We start from the raw sequence: 21,089 nt of genomic DNA, 5'->3' as shown, positions 1-21,089 counted from the left end.
TTGAACTCAGGACCTTTGGAAGAACAGACGGTGCTCTTAACCTCTGAGCCATCTGTCCAGCCGCTGGATGTAGATTTTTGAAGAAACAGCTATTGAGGTAGTCTGTGAGGTTGGACCATCTGGGATACTTGCGTTATCTTCTGTGGTGTCTGGCTTTTTATCCTGTGAACATATAAACTTTTAAAGGTAATTATATCTCTGTATTAACACATGTATGGAATGTGCAGTATGAACAATTGGACTAAAGATGATTCTCTGCTCTATGCAAGTCAAAGGCATTCATCTTTCCTTATAAGCCAGTCTGAACTACAGAATCAAACTGTAATATAAATTTTCATCTATGCTGTATAAAAGGGTGACATGATAAGTCCTAAAGTCTCTGTAGCCAACAAGATGTATTGGCTTTGCAGAAACGTGCTCTCATGTCTCAGACGGTCTCCAAGCTGTTTCCAAGTAGAGGGATCAGCAGTTCATGTTACCTGTTTTGTTGTTGTTTTTTGTTTGTTTTGTTTTGTTTTATCCTTCATGTCTGCAGTCAAGATTTTCAGAAAGTCTCCCATGGTCAAATCTAATCTTTATTAATTTTGAAGGAACCCATAGCTTTTCTTCAATTGTTGAACAAAGGCAAAAAATCTCTTCCCTAACGCAACACATTTCCTGCTTTCCATCTGAAGTGAAAATATCTATAGCCTGGTATAATTCCTTATCTAGGACTGCTTTATTCTGATCTTTCACAAAGAGTATGTATAGCATTCTCCAGCGCTGCACTCTCTGTAGAATCATACATATCTATACACACAGCAGAAATCTAAAGAATCATCACTAGATTTGACAATAGTTGGTCTCTGGGCAGCACAAATACTTTTGCCGATCTTCAGTTGGGTGCAGTGACACATGGCTGTAGTCCCAGTACTTGGAGATTGTCATGTACTTTAGGGCCATAGCCAGGTTCAGATCAACCAGACCCTGAGACCCTATTCTGTATCACAGAAGAAAGAGAAGGAAGGAGAAGGAAAGTAGAAAGGATAGTTTTCTGTGTTTCAAGCCTCTCCTTGGGGAGCTACATTGTCTGTTTAGCTTTGTGAAGCCAAGGAATCCATCACATTCCCAGGGAGCCAGAACTTAGCCAAACTCTGGAGGCATCTTTCCTGAATCAACAACTAATAGAGTGTTGAAGAAACAGTCACTCCCAAGATATACATTATAAAACTCTTTGTTTTGGGGTGCATCTGAACTACCTCCCCAATCCTACAAAATTTATTTTTAGGACTAGGGGTAGGGACAAGCCAAGCAGAGCTATAGATTTTGGGGAGGAGTTATTGGGAGTTATTGAGGGAGAGGTTTGTACTGTAATGAAATTCTCAGATCAGTAATCCCTAAGCTAATTTTTTTTGTATAGATTGGTGTACAAAGGCATGGGCATGTGTACTCATACAACTTCCCAAAACTATGCATTGTTTAAAGTCATGTGGGAAGCCAGGCATGATGACATCTGTTTGTGGTCTTAGCACCTAGGAGCCTGAAAAGGAAGAAGCACCAAGAGTTTAAAACCAGTCTGTGCTGTCTTAAAACAAACAAACACACAACAGGGGCCAGCATAAAAACTCCCAGAACCTCTCTTTTCTTTCTGATGCTGCCATGCCATCCAGACTGAGGAAGACGTGGAAACTCTGGGGCACCTAAGCCATGGTCAGGGTGGTATCAGTAAGCACCACAAACACCCAGGAGGCCCCGGGAATGCAGGAGGCATGCATCACCACAGGATGAGCTTCGACAAATATCATCCAGGTTACTTTGGGAAAGTTGGTATGAGGCATTACCACTTAAAAAGGAATCACAGCTTCTGCCCAACCATCAACCTGAATAAATTGTGGACACTGGTCAGTGAGTAGACACGGGTCAATGCTGAAAAAAAAAGAAAAAAACAACAAGACTGGGGCTGCTCCCATCATTGATGTTGTGTGATAAGGCTACCACAAAACTCTGGGGAAGGGCAAGCTCTCCAAGCAGCCTGTCATCTTGAAGGCCAAATTCTTCAGCAGAAGAACTGAAGAGAAGATGAAGGGTGTTGGAGGTGCCTGTGTCCTGGTGGCTTAAAGCCAGCCAGTGAGGTTAATTAAATGCTAACATTTTCCAAACAAACAAACAAAACAAAACAAAACAAAAAATCAACAAAAACACTCAGAACCTACGTAAAGGTGAGAGAACCACGAGGTTATCCTGTGCCCGCCACATGCGTACTATATCACCCATGAACCTACACCTACACACACACACACACACACACACACACACACACACAGGAAAAACAAATCTAAACCCCCACACCATGATAGATGGGTACTAGGAATGGACGAGAGTACTTCCTTAGTGCCCAGTACTGTAAAATGATATCCATAGACGCTGGAGACATGGCTCGATGGTAAGAGCACTGTCTGCTTTTACTCCAGAGGTCCAAAGTTCAATTCCCAGCACCCACGTGGTGGCTCACAACGGTCTATAATGAGATCTGATGCCCTCTTCTGGCAGCATGCAGGTGTACATGCAGGTAAGGCACTCATATATACTAAATTAATGAATAAACATTAAAAAAATAATAATGACAATAAGAAAAGAAAGCCATATAGACCTTTCTGTGTAAGAAATGAGCTATTAGGGGCTGGAGAGATGGCTCAGAGGTTAACAGCACTGGGTGCTCTTCCAAAGGTCCTGAGTTCAATTTTCAGCAACCACATGGTGGCTCATAACCATCTATAATGAGATCTGGTGCCCTCTTCTGGCATGCAGGTGTATATGCAGGCAGAACACTATAAATAATAAACAAACAAATAAATAAAAAGAAATGAGCTACTACCCACTTCCATTGAAGAGAATTTTGCAGGAGTTAGGTTGACAGCATTGCATGTGAGGTTGATTCTCCTAGTAGTTGGGCTTTGTGGTGATGTTCCTGTATTCTGTTTGCTTGATTTGGAGTTTTGGTTGTTTTGATAGTTTGTTTGTAAAGTATAAGTTTGTAATTTACTTAATTAACTACACTTATTTGTTGGATGGTGTCTCAATGCGCACATGGAGTTCAGAGGACAAGCTGTGGAAGTCATTTCCCTCCTTCCATTCTGTAGGTCCCAAGGAACAAACTCAGATGGTTATGCTGGGCACTGGGTAACTGCTGAGTTCTTTTTTTTTTTTTTTTTTTTTTTTGAGACATGGTCTTACTGTGTAGTCCTATCTGGCCTGAACTCACTATGTAGAGCAGCCTGGCTGCTGACTCACAGAGATCCTCCTCTTTTTCCCCAAGTGCTGGGATTAAAGATTCGTGCCATTGTGCCACTATGCCTGGTTTTGAAATAAAGTTGCATGTAAAAGTTGATCTTATTTCCTTAGATGATGGGATGAGATGAAAGCTGTACCCAAGCTTTACAAATACATGGTTTGGGCTGAGCCCAGAGTATTTCTGTCTCCTCCTCCTCCTTCTCCTCCTCCTCCTCTTCTTCTTCTTCTTGAGACAGAGTTTCTCTGTGTAGCCCTGGATGTCCTGGACTCACTTTGTAGACCAGACTGGCCTTGAGTTCATGAAGATCTGCTGCCCGATGGGCTGAGCATTAGTATCTAGACCTGAAGCCTTTAGCCTCCGTACAATCTAATCTTCTGCAAGTTTGGATCTTGAAAGCTTCAGCTTCCAGGCTCCTTCTGATAACCTAGGCCTAAAATGTTTTCTGCCTCTGAAACTTATTGCTGAATAAGCTCACCCTTTCTAGGTCTTTCTGAACTCTGGCTGGCTAGTTCAACTCAGCTGTTCTGGCTCAAAACTCCGCTCCAAGCTGACTGATTCAAACTGGCTTCTCTCCACTTCTCATTCAGTTGTTTGGAAAAACTGTCTCTGAACTCCACAAACTGAACTGCATGAGCTCAACCAAACTGCACTGTGCTCCAAAACTGTATTTTCTCCATGAACTTTCCTCTACGCCCCCCCCACCCCCTGCTGCTCTTAAGTAGCTTCTCTTTCCTGTCTGTTCTCCTGAGAGTATCCCATCTCTGACTCATTCTGTCAAATCTTTTTCTGATTTGTCACTTTGTCTGCCCCTCAATTAGACCGTCATTGTTTGGGATTAAAGATATGTACTAAATTCCAGCCAGAGAGACTAAAGATGTGTCTTGCCCATATTTTAGCCAGAGGGACTAAAGGTGTGTGCTAAGGGTATGTCTGTACTCCAGCTGGATCATACAAATCTAGGTCTTCAGATGTGGCCCCTTGCCAGAGTAGCCATGTTGCTGGATTAAAATTCTTGTACAGTTGTACTACAAACTGCCCTTGAAGGTACAAATCTACTGCCTCAGTTTCCCAAGTCTACCATGTCTGGCTCTAGGCAGCTGTCTGACTTATTTATTAAGGAAGCACTTCATTAAATCTCTCTGGACAGAAATTACCTTCTTTGATCAGGGAATGGAGTTGCTTTCATAACGAATTCTTCAGGCTTTGAATAACCTGAGTCACTTGGTGGGATTTCACAATCATGAGGAGATGGTAACACTCCTTTATTTTAATCATCCAGAATAAGCATGCGCAGAAAGGAATAAAGGGACTGATTAGAGATTACTTTCAACACACAGCTTCAAGCCCTCAAAGCTTCCGCCCTTATCCAAACTCTGACCTAGAGCCTCCTAATTCCTTCTGGCTATACCCCGCATAACTGAAGTTAGGCAAGAGGTCAGCCACCAAAGGAAAATATGGCCTTTCTATAGGACTCAGGGAACCAGAGCAACCAGGAAAAACTGAAAGCTGGGTTCCTTGAGAATGTGTTATCTCAGCCATTCTGAGAAGCAATAGGAAGGAGGCACTATGGAGCAGATCTGTGGAGCTGGAGGCAGCAGCTACCACTGCAGAGAACACAGCTAGGCTTTGCCCATGGGACCACAGCACTAACGATCTAACTGGGCCCCATCTGTCTGGAGAGATGTGTGCTAATGTGCCAGTTTCTCATTTCTTCCCTGCCTAGGTCTTCTGTGCTTTTGTAGCTGGCTGTGGCTGAGGCTGAAAGGAGCCTGTAATATGGCTCTTCTCTAGCAGGGCAGGTCCAGGCCTGCAGGAACTGGTTTAGCTTGCTTCTGAGAGTCTTGACTCTACCTCAGACTCCTTAAGCCTCAGAAAAAGAAAGTGGATGTGTTACACCCAGTTCACAAGCCCCCAAAAGATCTACAGGAATCGACTCCATTGCAAAACACAGGAGGGTCTTTTTATTGTAAATTACAAGCTTCAGCTTGGGCCCACAACACCCACCGCCTAAGCGATGGGAGCTGAGCCCATTGCGCCCAGGTTAGTTGAGTGATATATAGATTCTGGTCCATCCCAGCAGGCCCAAGGCAGGGGCAATTCCTGCCAGGCAAGCATCTATTGGTCAAAATGCTACATTTTTAATTGATTGGCTATAGGAACGTCCCCAGACCATAATGACCTGGTGTCCCTCCCTAGGGGGATGGGCCAGTTTTCTAGCAACTGTTATCTCTAGTGGGTGGGCAAAGAATGCAGTAAGGCGGTCCTTCCCCTCAGGGCATTACTGGATTTCTCCACCCACCAACTTCAGGTCTTAATAATAGCTGCTAATTTATTTTTTGGTCTCTCAGATGGGGTTCTGGGTGAAGACTGGATGTAGTCAAAGAAATCTATCTGTTCCTAACAAATCTGAAGTCTCTGGAGAAGTGATTTTCAGTCAGGTCACAGGTCCTGTCCCTGTTTCTAGTTCCCATTTTTTTTAATTTTAGGTTTATTTATTAATCTTATTATTTTATTAGGGTTTCTCACAGAGATCCTGCTGCTCCTGCCTTCTGAATGCTGAATCTAAAGTGCCGCCTCTGCTTGGCCCCGTTGCTGTTCTTAATCTCTCTCCCTCACATTTTGAACTCAACCAGCTTTCTGCTTCAGCTGGCACTACAGGTGTGTAACACCATCTAGGATAGTGTTGATTTTTTTTCTTTCTATTAGAGAATCAAACCAAAGCCTTATGCATGGTGCACAAGCCTTCTAGCCAGCCATTTAAAATCTGTCTTTTCATTATTTTTAATCATGTGTATGTGTTGTGTGTTTGTACTGTGCGTGTGAGCATGGAGTCCCACAGATGCAAGAGACATTGGATTCTCTGGATACCCTGTAGCTGGGTCCTGGGAATTGAACTGACATTCCCCAGAAAACCAGCACATGCTCTTACCTGCTGAGCCAGTTCTCCCTAGTGCCATTTTTTTTCCTTCATTTTTTTGAGACAGGGTTTCTCTGTCCTAGAACTCTCTTTGTAAACCAGGCTGGTCTCAAACTCACAGATATCTGCCTACCTTTGCCTCCCGAGTGCTGGATAGACTTGTATTTCTTTCTTTCTTTTTTAAGATTTATTTATTATTTATACAGTATTGCATGTGAGCCAAGAGGTCAGAAGAGGGCACCAGATCTCATTATAGATGGTTGCGAGCCACCATGTGGTTGCTGGGAATTGAACTCAGGACCTTTGAAACCTCTGAGCCATCTCTTCAGCTCAGATTTTGTTTTCTTTCTTTTTTTTTTAAAGATTTATTTATTTAATCATTATTTATACAGTGTTCTGCCTGCAAGTGGGCATGCACACCAGAAAAGGGCACCAGATCTCACTATAGATGGTTGTAAGCCACCATGTGGTTGCTGAGAATTGAACTCAGGACCTTTGGAAGAACAGCTAGTGCTCTTAACCTCTGAGACATCTCTCCAGCCCCCAGATTTAGTTTTCTTAAAGGCAGGGTCTGAGCTCTTGTCTAAATATGGACTTAGCATTGAACCACAGAGCAAAAGTTTCATCCTGTCAGTTTCCTTATCTATCTATCTATGTATCTATCTAATAGTGGCTCCCTGTGTAGCTCTCACTAGTGTGGAACTCACAGCAATACCTTTGTTTGCCTCAGCCTCTCCAGTGCTGCAATTATGTGTCTCTTTGTCATGCCTGTCACAGCCTCTGCTTTTGTTAGTACACAGGCTTGGCTCCCTACCCTGCACTTTTCTAGTTTTACTATGTCTTAGTTTCCCAGAAGTTTACTGTGTTACACACTTTAAGGCCAAAGTAAGGTTTTAAACAGCAATGGTTGAAATTCAGCAAATGGAGGGGAGTGGGGGACAAAATCCTGGAATACCAGCCTTGGAAGGTGGAGGCGGGACCAAGTGCAGAGGAGTAAGGAGAGGGACAGGGAAGGCTCTGTGGTTATTTATCTCCATTGCATATCCCACTATCCTAAGAGTCCCTATTGTCTAGTAGGAGGCCCTTTCCATTTATTCTCTGTCCCCTCTGGTCTAGTAGTGATCATCAGGTTTCTCCCTTGAAAAATGCCCCCAAGGTACTGGGACAAATCTTGTAACTTTTTTTTTTTTCCTTCCAAGCTCACAGCAGTTATTCATCTTTGTGGTTGAGTTGGAGCTACTATGTATTCAAGTATTCATTTCTAGGGCTCCAAGAGGGAGGGTGGGTTGTTGTTTGGTTGTTGATTATTTGGTTATTGGTTATTTGGTTATTGGTGGTTTGGTTGTTGTTGAGAGACCAAAAGATAAGCAGCGATTGTTAATACTATGTAGAGTAGGCGTGGTATAGCAGTAAGTTCCCTGAGGGGAGAGCTACCTCGCTGCATTCTTTCCCGCCTTCCCGGTTCCGGGTGGGTACGTGACTCACAATCTGCCTTCCCGCCTTCCCGGTTCTGGGTACGTGACTTAACTACGGCTTTGTTCAAACCACCCAATCAGACCCCTGTAACTATGCTTCTCGCTTCTGTAACCGCGCTTCCTGCTCCCGAGCCCTATAAAAACCCGTCACCCCAACCGAGAGGCGCGCAAGTCCTCCGATAGGCTTGGTCGCCCCGGGTACCCGTGTACTCAATAAAGCCTCTTGCTGGTTGCATCCGAACAACTGGACTCGTTGATCTTTGGGTACAGGGTCTCCCTGACGGAAGACAACCTTCAGGGGTCTTTCATTTGTTTGTGTTATACCCAGTTCGCGAGCCCCCAAAAGATCTCCAGGAATCGACTCCATTGCAAAACACATGAGGGTCTTTTTATTGAAAATTACAAGCTGCAGCTTGGGCCTACACAGCACCCACCGCTTCGGCGCCCAGGTTAGTGGAGTGATTTATAGATTCTGGTCCATCCCAGCATGCCCAAGGCAGGGGCAATTCCTGCCTGGCAAGCATCTATTGGTCAAGGTGCTACATTTTGAATCGATTGGCTATAGGAAGGTTCCCAGACTATTAATGACCAGGTGTCCCTCCCTAGGGGGAGGGTCCAGTTTCCTAGCAACTGTATCTCTAGTGGGTGGGGAAAGAACGCAGCGAGGTGGTCCTTCCCCTCAGGGCATTACTAGCTAACAATCTCTGCTTATCTTTTGGTCTCTCATTTCCCCCTTTCCCATGATCATTTGAAGATCCAATCTTGGGTCTTCCAGATATGACCCCTTGTATCTTATAGATTTAATTTTTTTATAATGGGATCTGGGGTCCCTTCAGGGTAGATATAGGGGTAGTAAGCCAAGGAGAACTATTATAGGGTCTCTCTAGGCTTTTAGCCCAGTTGTTTCAATATTAGTGTCCTTTTCAGCTAAGCAGATGCCCAAGATAATAGCTAATGCCAGGGAGCCCCTTTTGACTTAGCATTTCAGCCTGCTAGGGGGGATTTGGGCGTAGATCCATCTTCTGGAGCTTCTTCGAGCTGACTGTTGGACCGTAGCATCAGGGGCTAGGAAGGCTGAAATGCCAGTCAAAGGCTGGGCAATGGGGAAGTCCCAAGCATCTGGTTCGTTGATCCACCCGAAGAGGCAGGGAGCAATCATGTCAGTTTCCAGGAAGTCCAGATCTAAGCTTGCAGTCCACAGCTGATCCCGGAACAGAGTTAAACAGGTGAAGATCTGCTGAGACAAATTTAGACTGGAGACAGAAGTTAAAATTTGTCTATTAAATGGGAAAGATCAGGGAAAATCTCATCTGCGATCCTTTTGAGCTATGCCAGATCGAGGTCACATCCCTGAAACTCATGTGAAATTTTAGTACACAAAAGGAAATATACATAATTTTAAATACTCAGAAAAGTAACATATCAGCAAATCAAACATTTTGAGAGTAACAGGTAAAACTGCATCCCACTGAATGAGTATCAGCTGTTTTTTATAACCTTTATAAACAACTTAAGTGTGTCCACAGTAACATTTTTTTCTGTCATTTTTTTCTGTGGGCATAGCTGTTGGTAATTAGCCACAAATGGAGCTTGGCCATTTTTTATACACTCAGCATATACTTTTAGCTCCCATTTTTATGTTTACACTGGAAAGTCAGGCAGAAATACATTGCTGGCTTTAGTGCTAAACCCTGGATGCTTGGATCCTTTTTTAACAAAGCAACTAGAAGGAATAGGTTTAAGATATTCCTGTGTCAAAATCTACCCCAGAAATGGCAGATATCAAGAATAGTAAAAGCTATGACTTTTGGGTCAGATATACACATTAAACAGATGTTTTTAACATAACGAGAAGCACCTTTAGTCTATCTCTAGAAGCCAACAAAGGAAATTAAAATCTTAACCTGGTGACTGAATAATAAGCAGTTATTGCTCCATCAACTTATCAGAACTCTATTGATCGATGCCAAAACTCTGAACTTCTGAAATCTTAAAAGCACAACAGTAGCAAAGAGGGGGGAGATCTAAAGTATCTCCCATTTTTAATCTGCTTTAAAATATTTTTTATTTTTTTATAATTTATAATTATATACCTTTAAAAAAACCTACTTAGACTCTCTAATCTTTTTTGAATTTATTAACCCTGAAACATTTTTTTAAACTAAATAACAACACTCTAGATTTTTACAACCTAAACTCCTATATTTTCAGATCCTACATAAGCTCCATTTATTTATCTTAAGACACAGGCAACTAACATGAGTCCTGTGAGCAAGGCAAACCTGTCTTTTTTTTAAATAAGAGATCTAGTACTCTGTGGTTCTAGCTAATGAACTGATCAATGAGCTAACAGTCGATCTAATTGTCTTCTCTCTAGCTGTAAAGCTACCGTAAGCTTAGCATAGCCGTCAAGGTGTTCAGAGACCTGAGAAGGATAAATTATAAGCTAAGTAAATACCAGTCCATGTGCCAATCAAAATGACAGGGATGGCTAGTTAGTCCATTACCTAGGCAGTGTCCCTGGCTCCTGTGTTTCACGGCATCCTGAACAGGGGCAGTTCTGCCAGGCACATAAGATGAGAGACTGTTTCTGTGGAGAAAGAAATGAGAGAATGGCCTCACCTCGCCCTTAGCAATGTGAAACATTGACTCCAGGTGTCCACAGTTTTGGCTGGGCCTCAGCAGTGGGCCAGTTGAGGCAGTATTGCCCAGTGGTTAGCATACCACAATCCAGAGTTGCAGTCATCTGTCGTTGTGTCCAAATCTTCTTGGAGACCTTGGGGGAGCCAGGATTTTGGGACTTCCTGTCACAATAAGCTTACACATGTTAAAAATGCCATATTCAGGTTTCTGACAAGCTTGAGGGCCAGCATATCTGAGTTACTCTTTGTCTATCTTTATAATCTGCTCTAAAGTGTGTCCTATAAAACAGAATGCTATTATCTCCAATTTTAGCATATTTCCCAGATGCATGTCCTAGAAGTATATATTTTAAGACAAATAGACAAGAGACTAGGTAAGGCTCACCTGCAGTATTTAGCATGACTTTAAATGTGCTCTTTCTGAACTAAAATCAAAGCAAACCTTTTAATCAGATACAGTTTATAGAGAGGCTAGCTAATCTTGCTGCTCCTACCACTTGCATTAAAATTGAACAGTAAAAAGCTTTGCATTTAGCACTAATATGACTAAACATAACTGAGATACCTGAACAAAATGGTGACAAACTCATAGCTCCACCCTCTTTATCTCTGGACCAGCATGGCAGCTGGCCATGTGCAACCGAACTCAGCTGGAAGCTCTAAACAAACATGGCAGCCAAACTACAGCTTTACGCACTCTCTATTGCTGAACCATCATGGCGGCTGGCCATGCGCTAGCTCAGCCTGTGACTGACAACACCAAGCACAGCCACTAGGTGCTGCTGATGATACAGCAAACACTGTGGAACATCCATAATCCCCCACAACCAAAAGTTCCCAGTGATCAAACAAGCTTTAGAATCAACTGCATAACAGAACAATTTTAAACTGTAAGAATTATTTTAGCCATACCAAACCTATCAGCTAGAATATTTTCCCCTTAAAAGAGCATAAAAAACATTTTGTAATGAATAATCACCAGCCTTTTAAATGAATTATAACATATTTAAATACAGTTGTTTTTTTTTAAATCATATTAACTCTCTGGCTTTTTATAACACATCCACTAACCTTCTGCAACATTCTATATGCCTTTAGGTTCCTAGCTTTTTTTTTTTTTTTTTTTCTGGCTTAACCAGACATTTTTACTTTTTGCTCTCTTTCTTGCTTTTCAGACAACATAAAAACTCTCATCAAAATCCTTTTCATTCTGACCTGATCCTGCTGGAGCCCAGCATCTATGATTTGCTTTTTATAGGCAAAGCAAAAACAAGTTACATTACTATAAAGAGGAGTTCTGAAACTGCCAAATTTTTTAAAATAACTTCCCTGTAGCAGGTAACAAACAAACTCTAAGGAACTTAGAACGAGCTTTAAGGAACTTGGTGAAATTTCCTCTTTTCTTTGTCTCAAGGTAAAGAACAGGGCGTAAACATGTTTTTTTATAAACTAAGCAGCTTATCAAACAAACAGCTCTCCACAAGATACATTTTAAAAACTGCAATTTTCTCAGTCATTGTCATACCCAAATGCCTGATAAACTTTTAAACATTTTACAGCCTTAAACATTTAAACATTTTTTAAAACCCGTTTTTGCAATATCAGAATAAAGTACCCCTTTTGTAGGAGAGAAGTCACAAGGCATAAACATAATCTCTAAAATCAAAACCAGATTTTAAAACCAGAATTTACCAGTGCAAGCAATTTAATTTCTAAAACCAATATCAATTTAAAATAAGTCATCTTTTTAACCTAGAAGGAAATGAGAATTATTTGACCAAGGTTCCCCCTTTTTTTTTTCTTTTTCTTTTTTTATTTATACCAAGATGGCGGTCACATTATAAAATCACATGGTAAAGTCAAGATGGTGGCGAGACACTGAGGTACTTTATACCACATGGCAACCTATACATATGCGTTTATAGATCTAACACATAGGCACACACTTTAAACAAGTTTTATGAGGCCTTTCAGAACAGAAAACAGAAGGTAGACAGACAAATACTGCATAGAGACATTGAGACAGCTGGCCAAATTTCCTGGGACTAAAACTGACTGACTCTTACAGAAATTCCTCCAGGATGGGCCCAAGTCCCTTCTTGGGTAAGGTACTGTGAAAACAGACCTTCAGATTCCCACTCTGCTCCTCTCTCACAGAAGCCTCAGAGTGGTGGGTGGCTCTAGACCACCTCCAGATACTGATGAAGTTGGGGGACGTCTCTCCCAACTTCAGTGACTGTGATTGTTTGACACATCTGTCCAAATCACATTAGTCACTCATACAGATGCCTCGAGGCAGAACAGAATTCAGAAAACAGGTGCCATCAGAACACTGCACACCGCACAAAGCGACAATGACGGAGACTGAGATAGACACCACACTTTCCAGCTGGTTATGAGACCCTCCGGATCAGTCCTGAGGTCTTGGGGGGCCCTGCAATCTCGGTGGGACCTCCAAATGTTATACCCAGTTCGCGAGCCCCCAAAAGATCTCCAGGAATCGACTCCATTGCAAAACACATGAGAGTCTTTTTATTGAAAATTACAAGCTGCAGCTTGGGCCTACACAGCCCTACCACCAAAGCGGTGGGAGCTGAGCGCCCTGCGCCCAGGTTAGTTGGGTGATTTATAGATTCTGGTCCATCCCAGCATGCCCAAGGCAGGGGCAATTCCTGCCTGGCAAGCATCTATTGGTCAAGGTGCTACATTTTGAATCGATTGGCTATAGGAAGGTTCCCAGACTATTAATGACCAGGTGTCCCTCCCTAGGGGGAGGGTCCAGTTTCCTAGCAACTGTATCTCTAGTGGGTGGGGAAAGAACGCAGCAAGGTGGTCCTTCCCCTCAGGGCATTACTAGCTAACAATCACTGCTTATCTTTTGGTCTCTCAGTTTTTGTTAAGTAAGTTGTGCACAAAAAAGAAACAAGAAGAAGAAGAAGAAGAAGAAGAAGAAGAAGAAGAAGAAGAAGAAGAAGAAGAAGAAGAAGAAGAAGAAATTAGATATTCTGATGGCAAAGATCAAATTTGCCACTAGGAGCTCGAAGCCCCTAATCAACAGGAAGTGGTCAAATAATGACATTGCTCAGTTTCCTCTCTATTTTTTTTTCCTCTCCTATCTAGTGTTAGGGATTGAAAGGGAGAAGAAAGGGGAGGGAGAAACGTGGAAGAACCCACAGATATCAAATATTGGCTACAGATCTTTGCATGTGTTGGCTGCTAGTAACCCCTACATTCTGGATGCAGAAGCAAGAAGATGGCAGCAAACTCAAGGCCTGCCTAATGATCTACATAGAGAGTTGAAGATTAGCCAGGGCCTTAAGAGGTCCAGGCCTGACACTGCCCCCTCCCCCAAAGTCACCAGGCCAAAGGTTACCAATTCCAGGAACAAGGCCATAAAACCTCTACCCAAGGAACAGCCTGGAGGTAATCACGAGAATGGGAAGGTATCTTATCTCAGGGTGGGGCATCTGTGCTGGGCAGCCCCCCAGACTTTGTAGTAGAAAGTTTGTGGCACAGAAATACCTAACATTCCTGAGGTTTATAGATAGCTCACTCAAAGTTACAGTTAGCCAATCACTTTGTAACAAGTTTGCCCTTGCTGAATGTCACCCAATTGTGTAACTGCTAAGGTGGAATTTCTGGAACTGTGCTGTAACCCTAAATAAAAACCCCTCTTTCCCTGAGCTTGGGGCTCTACACTTGAGTACCACTGTGTTGGTGATTGTGTGGGTTGGAGCTCAAGCTTGTAATAAAGACCCTGCTGTGTTTGCATCAGAACGGGCTTCTTGGTGGTCTTTGGGGTCTGAGAGACTTGGACATAACAGCTTCACAGTAAGGTCCTATCAAAAAACAAACTAAGCCATGAATTGTGGCACACATCAGTAATCCTAGCACTTGAGAGATAGAGACATGCAAATCAGGAGTCATTCTTGGTCATTCTTGTTTATATATACTTCAAAAGCAGCCTGAGTTACATGACACATTGGTTCCAAAAAACAACCAACCAACCAAACCAAACCAAATTAAAAGCAAAAATCATAAACCATTTGACAAGAACATGTCCTAGACAGAAAAGTATGTAAAACTGCCTTGATGGAATATTTGTGTTTGGGGGAGGAAGTGTGCTTGTTCAAAGTATCTCAGCATTATGGATTAGTGGTCTGAGCCGAGCCTGGCGGTACGTGCTTTGAATCCCAGCACTCAGGAGGCAGAGGCAGGTGAATCTTTGTGAGTTTGAGGCCAGCCTGGTCTACTAAGTGAGTCTAGGACAGCCAGGGCTGTTACACAGATTTAAAAAAAAAAAATTTAATGGTCTGGGTGGCTGGCTCAGCAGGCTCAGGCAGGTAGGAGCACTGGCCGCTCTTGCAAAGAACCCAGGTTCAATTTCCAACATCCACATGGCCACTCACAACTGTAACTCCAGCTTCAGGGGATCTGACACCTTCATAAAGACACACATTCAGGTAAAACACTGATGCACATAAAATAAATAAATACATAATTTGTTTTTTCTGGACAGTGTTTCTGTAAGTGGCCTTGGCTGTCCTGGACTTGCTTTGTAGATGAGGCTGGCCTCGAACTCAGAGTGATCCTCCTGCCTCTGCTTCCCTGAGTGCTGGGATTACAAGTGTACAACACCAAGCCTGGCTAAAAATATATAAATCTTAAAAAAAATTAATCATTTGAGAAGTCTGGCATAATGCTACACATCTTTGATCCTAGCATTTGGGAAGCAGAGGCAGGTGGATCTTTGTGAGTCCAGAACAGCCTGGTCTACATAGTGAGTTCCAGGACAGCCAGGGCTATGTAGAGACACCCTATCTCACATAAATAATAAAAGTGAAAAATAAAAGAGTTTGTGTGCTGGGGAATATGCCTCAGTTGACAGAGTTTATCTGGCATACATGAAATCCAAAGTTCATTAGACAACCAGACATAGTCAAGAATGCATGTAATCCCAGTATCTGGGAGGTAGAGTAAGGGGAATTATCAATCCTAGGCAGGCCTTTGCTGTAGGAGTCAACATCCCAGAAAAAATGTTGGTAGAGGAAAGGTAAGAAATTCCTCCCTCTGTGCTACAATGTATATTTATTTCATAGTTATTTCTAAAAAATTCTGTTTCTGTAGAAAATATGCTTTTACAAACATTTTAATAAGCTTATTATAAATTATTATTATACTTGGGGTTGGGATATGCAATGGCGCGAGCCTGGGACAACTTGAAGTAACCTCCTCCCACTGCATAGGTCCATGGATCAAACGCAGGTCTTCTGGCTTGGCAGCACGCACCTACAGCGTCTAAGAACAGCTTTTATTTTCTATCCAGCTCTGTTAGCACTTACCTTTTTCTGTTACAAAATGTCAGGAAGCTTGTTTTTTTTTTTTTTTCCTCTATTGATTTCTATGAGTCACACCTCTACCTCTCTCTGTAATTCTGCTTTCTTTTTCCATTTCTCTCCTTTAAAACCAAACAAAGTAAAGCAAAGAAAAACTCATCCATCTCCCCTGGTACCCAACTTAGCCAGAGAGAAGTAAGTTCTTGAATAATACCATCTGGCCTGCTTCTAAGCTAAGTAGCTAGAACCGATCAGCACCAGAAAGTTTTGGCCTCAAAGAAGTTTTCCCAGACTGAGTTTTTTTTAATCTGAGGTTTTTTTTTTTTTTTTTTTTTTTTTTTGGGGGGGGGCACAAGTTTGTCTGTATAGCCCTAGCTGTCCTGGATTTGCTTTCTAGACTAGGCTGGCCTTGAACTCACAGAGATCCACCTGTCTCTGCCTCCTGGAATGCTGGGATTAAAGCCATTTGCCACTATGCTGGTCCCAGACTGAGTTTAATTTTGCTCTTTGGACTGAATCCACCTGTTTGTCTCCTGAGCAACCCAGGTATCATATGCTGTGATTTCTGGAAAGTACTTAAAAACTAGAGGTAGGATACAATTTATTTAACTAGAGCTATGGATGACCTTAAGATTATTTACAGTAAAACTTTGTTTTACAAAATAAAGAGAGCTGATGAGAGAAGGGTCTTGGTCACTTGGCAAATTAGTAGCCAACCTAATAATAGTGAAAAGGCCCTATTTAAAAAAAAAAAAAAGTTTGAGCCGGCAAACTGGTGCATACCTGTAATCCCAGCACTCAGGGAGGCAGAGGCAGGCGATCTCTGTGAGTTTGAGGCCAGGGCCTGGTCTACAAAGTCTAGGACAGCCAAGGCTACACAGAAAAACCCTGACTCAAAAATCTAAAAAAAAAAACAAACCAAAATAACACAAAACATAAAACCTCCAAAACTGTGGTCTTCAAGGTCTTGTTTTATACCATCAGTGAGAGCGATTCCTTCAGCCACGGCTGTTACATCCTGAAAGAACATTTTCCTCTTCTGACCTTTGGCCTTTTGCTGCTGACTGCGGATACACATTTAAATGTAATGTGTTGTTAGAATAAATCTAGCTGTATAAGAAAGGAAAGAAAGATTGGTTCCAGTCTGGTTTTGCTTTTTTTGAAAATATATTAATTTTATGTGTTAATGTTTTGCCTGTATGTATGTGTGGGCACCAAGTTCCCACACTTACCTCCAAGTTCCCTTTGGAGGTAAGGAGGGGCTAGGTGCTCTGAAACTGGATTTGGAGTTCCTCCTGATGGTGGTGATGCATGTCCTCTGCAAGAAGAGCAAGTGCTCTCGGGCTCTCGGCCCCCAGTGCACCCTGTCTAGATGGTCCCTTTGGTACTGAGGGTCCAGTCTCAGTGGCTGCTGTTCACTCTAGGCAAACAATCTACAGTTCCCAACCCCAAACTTTTTTTTTCCCTTGAGACAGGATTTCTCTGTGTAGCCCTGGCTCTCCTGGAGCTCATTCAGTAGACCAGGCTGGCCCGGAACTCAGAGAGCTCCATCTGCCTCTGTCTCCTGAGTGCTGGGATCAAAGTCCTGTGGCACCACCACCACCTGTTTTTTTGTTTTTTTTTTTGTTTTTTTTTTTTTTTTTTTTTTTTTTTTTTAAGAGTGTCTTTCAGAGGGTTGGGTGGTAGAGGCAGAGATGGCCAGATCTCTGAGTTCAAGGCCAGGCTAGTCTACATGGCAAGTTCCAGGACAGCCAGGATTACATAGAGAGACCCTGTTTCAAACAAACAAACAAACAAACAGTGTCGTATTATTTATTTATTTTTTTGAGACAGGGTTTCTTTGTGTAGCTCTGGCTGTCCTGAACTCACTTTGTAGACCAGACATACAGTTGGTGCTCATACATGCATGCAAGTAAAGTATTCATACAAATTAAATAAATAAATCTTAAAAAAAAAGTTTTAAAAGCTGGTTGTGATGGTGCACACCTTTAACCTCAGTACTCAGGGAGACAGAGGCAGGTGGATCTCTGAGACCCTGAGTTCAACTCCCACACCAAAATAAAACAAAAAGACCCAGAGTCTCCATATCTTTTTGTTCTTTTTATTTATTGATTTTACTATTGGAGATAGCTGTCCAGTAGTCCAGTCTGACCTTGCATTTGCTATGTAGTTAAGGATGAACTCCTAATCCATCTGCCCCCACTTCCCTCATTTAGGGATTGCAGGAACATGTTACCATATACACACAGTCCCCCTACCCCCTTGGGTTTCTCTGTAGTCCTGACTGTCCTGGAACTCTCTGTAGATAAGGCAAGCCTCCAATTCTTCCTGCATCTGCCTACGAGGGCTGGAATTAAACATATGCACCATCAGGCTAGCTTTCTGTCTCTGTCTAGAAGGGCAGGGATTAAAGGCACACTCCCAGCTTTCTTTTCCTCTTCCTGCTTCTCTTCCTGTTCTTTTTCTTCTGGACATATTCAGTTCTTTTTTTTAAAGACTTATTTATTTATTATTTATACAGTATTCTGCCTACATGTATGCCTATACACCAGAAGAAGGCATTAGATCTTATAGATGGTTTTGAGCTACCATGTAGTTGCTGGGAATTGAACTCGGGACCTTTGGTTGTGAGCCTAGCTTTTAATGGCTGAGCCATCTCTCCAGCCCAACTCGGGACCTTTGGAAGAACATAATGATCTTAACCTCTGAACCATCTCTCCAGCCCCCATATTCAGTTCTCAAGTAAGGTATCAGCATTTTCTTGGTAAAAATGATGCCTTTTGGGCTGTATTCCCCCTTACAAATCTCTTTTCCAAGCCTCAGACTGGCCCAGGTATCAGGTTTGTAAATGATCTTTCAGAAGTATTCTCTCTCTGAGACATGTGTTTGTGTGTGTGTGTGTGTGTGTGTGTCTGTGTGTGTGTAGCCTTGGCTGTCCTGGACTTGCTTTGTAGACCAGGCTATTCTCAAACTCATAGAGATCTGCCTGCCTCTGCCTCCGAGAAACTGTGTCTCGAGAAACAAACAAAACAAAACAAAAATTTCAATTGTTTAGCTAAGTAATTTAAATAGAACAAGTCTATTAATAACTAGAAAGTTAGTAATTAGCACCATATCCCCATTGGTATAAACTAATTCCCTTGCCATCTTGCTTAAACCAGTTGCACCTTATGGGTACAAACAAAATGTGAACATAATTCTGTTTATTGAGCGTTTGTGTGCCAAGCAAAAATAAATAAATAATTGAAAAATAAAGGGTATGACTGCTCGTAGGTGGGGAGGAGAGCAGAGCCAGACACTTCTGGGAGAGTCCAGAGTGCTCATGATCCTGAACCTTGTAGGGAGAAAGGGAGAGGAAGGAAGAGGAGGGACCAAGTGCATCAGGCAGGAGACCAAAGGCATCAAAGGAGCAGGTACAAAAATGTCTGGATTATAGAGGGGAGAGTCTCTTGGGGAGGGCAGCCCAGCTCCTGGGCTGGAAAGTTCAGGTTAAGAGATGCCAGCCTTACCCTGTAACAGGTAGGAACTGAGGGATTCTGGGAGAACCTGGAGTCCAGGAGATCTGCTTTGATATGTTAAATTGGCACCTCAGCTGCTTGTCTGGGGTTAACATTTAACACCAGCAGGTACTTTACATAATCTTTTCCTCCTGATTTTCACAATACAGGAAAACTCAAATTGAGGTATTGTTTGCTGGATTCCAAAGTTGTGGATACATCTAACCTAATAAACTACACGGACCTATCCATATTGTATTGTGCTTAAATGTATAATTTTTGATGTTAGGCATGGAAACCCTGTCTTTGTAATTGCTAAGTGTGCACACTGCCACTGAGCTGTATCCTCAGCCCTGGCATCAACAGTCTGGTGAATGAGAAAGTACTTGATGGAGCTGTAGAGATAGCTCAACTGTTTAGGCCATATGCCCCTCCATAGGACATTGGTTTGATTACTGGCACCAGAAACTGGATTACCTCCAGTTTCTAATTCCAGTTTCAGGGCATCCAAACCCATTTTCTGACCAGGACATGGTGCATAAATGCATACAGGTAATACATTCATTTACACACATTAGTATATACATACATACACATACACACATACATACACACACATATAATTTGGAATTCATTATATGAACCAGGCATGGTGGGTGACTTTGGGAGACCAAGGCAGAACGACTGCTTTGTGGAAGAGGTGTGCTACTTGATGAGTCTAGGTTAGCCTGGGCGGAGCGAATCTGTTTTCAAGTTGTTTTTTTTTTTTGTTTTTTTTTTTAAGATTTATTTATTATTTATACAGTGTTCTGCCTGCATGTGTGCATGTACACCAGAAGAGGGCACCAGATCCCAGTATACATGGTTGAGCCACCATGTGGTTGCTGGGAATTGAACTCAGGACCTTTGGAAGAGCAGCCAGTGCTCTTAACCTCTGAGCCATCTCTCCAGCCCTGTTTTCAAGTTTTTAAAAAACGATTTATTTCTTTATGTAATTTATGTATATGTTTTTTTTTTTTTTTTTTCTGCACTTTGGAGGCACATGGATCTCTGAGAGTTCGAGGCCAGCTTGGTTTACAGCGTGAGTTCTAGCACAGCCTGGGCCACACAGTTACATCTTTACTAGGAGGTAGCTCAGATAACTTCGCAAGGTGCAAAACCTCATTTGGGTCTCTTACACCAGAAAGTAATTCTCCCTTTCTTTATTGCAAAATCGGTCCAGATTCCGCTTAGGCTAGAACAAGATTGTATAAACCTTTAAGGTCAGATGGACGTTCAAAAAAATGTCAGTCGTTTCCTGCAGAAGAGTAGGGAATACAGAAAGCAATCCGGATTTGACCACATTGAGGTCTCGGGGCCCATCGGCGGGTCCCCTTCGGGGACGTTCTGGGTGTCTCGGTTCGGCCGTTGGCGTTTTCCCGCGCAGAGGGCAGGGCGGAGTGCCAGTCCTGCAACGTGGACTCCGCCGGGACTACACCTCCCAGCAGGAACCACGCTGGTTCACTTGGCAGGTGGCACCAATTGGTAGTAGCTCGGAAGGGAGGCCGACTGTGCCTGTAAGAGCCGGAATCCGAGCTGCACCTAGAAAATCGCCGGGAAAACGCGGCCGTAGACATAACCTTCGCCGCGCAGCACGCTGGGAGTTGTAGTCCGCCCCAGCAACGTTTAGAGTACAGGCTTGCTTTGAGTGGTTGGATCATGTCACGTGACGACAGAGGCGCCCGCATGCGAGTAACTTGCGGTGTCTCTGAGGTCATCATAGCGCGACACCACGCTCTGGTAGTGGGTTTCTTGTAGGCACCGGATAAAACGACCTCTGCAGTTCCGACCACGAGCAATGCCAGCATACCTCCGCCTCCACATAGTCCCCCTTACCCAGCTGCCAGAGCTGTATCGTCGACCCGGGTATCCCTGTTCCAGCTTTGCGTCCTGGCTCCGCCCTCTCCCGTGA

The 21,089-nt window shown here is 42.9% G+C and overlaps 1 pseudogene; it reads left to right on the top strand.

Moving 5' to 3' along the window:
• Nucleotides 1–469: 469 nt before the first annotated feature.
• LOC132652446 (large ribosomal subunit protein uL15-like) lies at nucleotides 470–7,896 on the top strand (annotated as a pseudogene).
• Nucleotides 7,897–21,089: the final 13,193 nt, after the last annotated feature.

Source organism: Meriones unguiculatus, chromosome 1 (genome assembly GCF_030254825.1).
Source record: "Meriones unguiculatus strain TT.TT164.6M chromosome 1, Bangor_MerUng_6.1, whole genome shotgun sequence".
NCBI classification, from domain to species: Eukaryota; Metazoa; Chordata; class Mammalia; order Rodentia; family Muridae; genus Meriones; species Meriones unguiculatus.
Note: the sequence above shows the minus strand (reverse complement) of the source record. Positions and strands in the feature narration are given on the sequence as shown.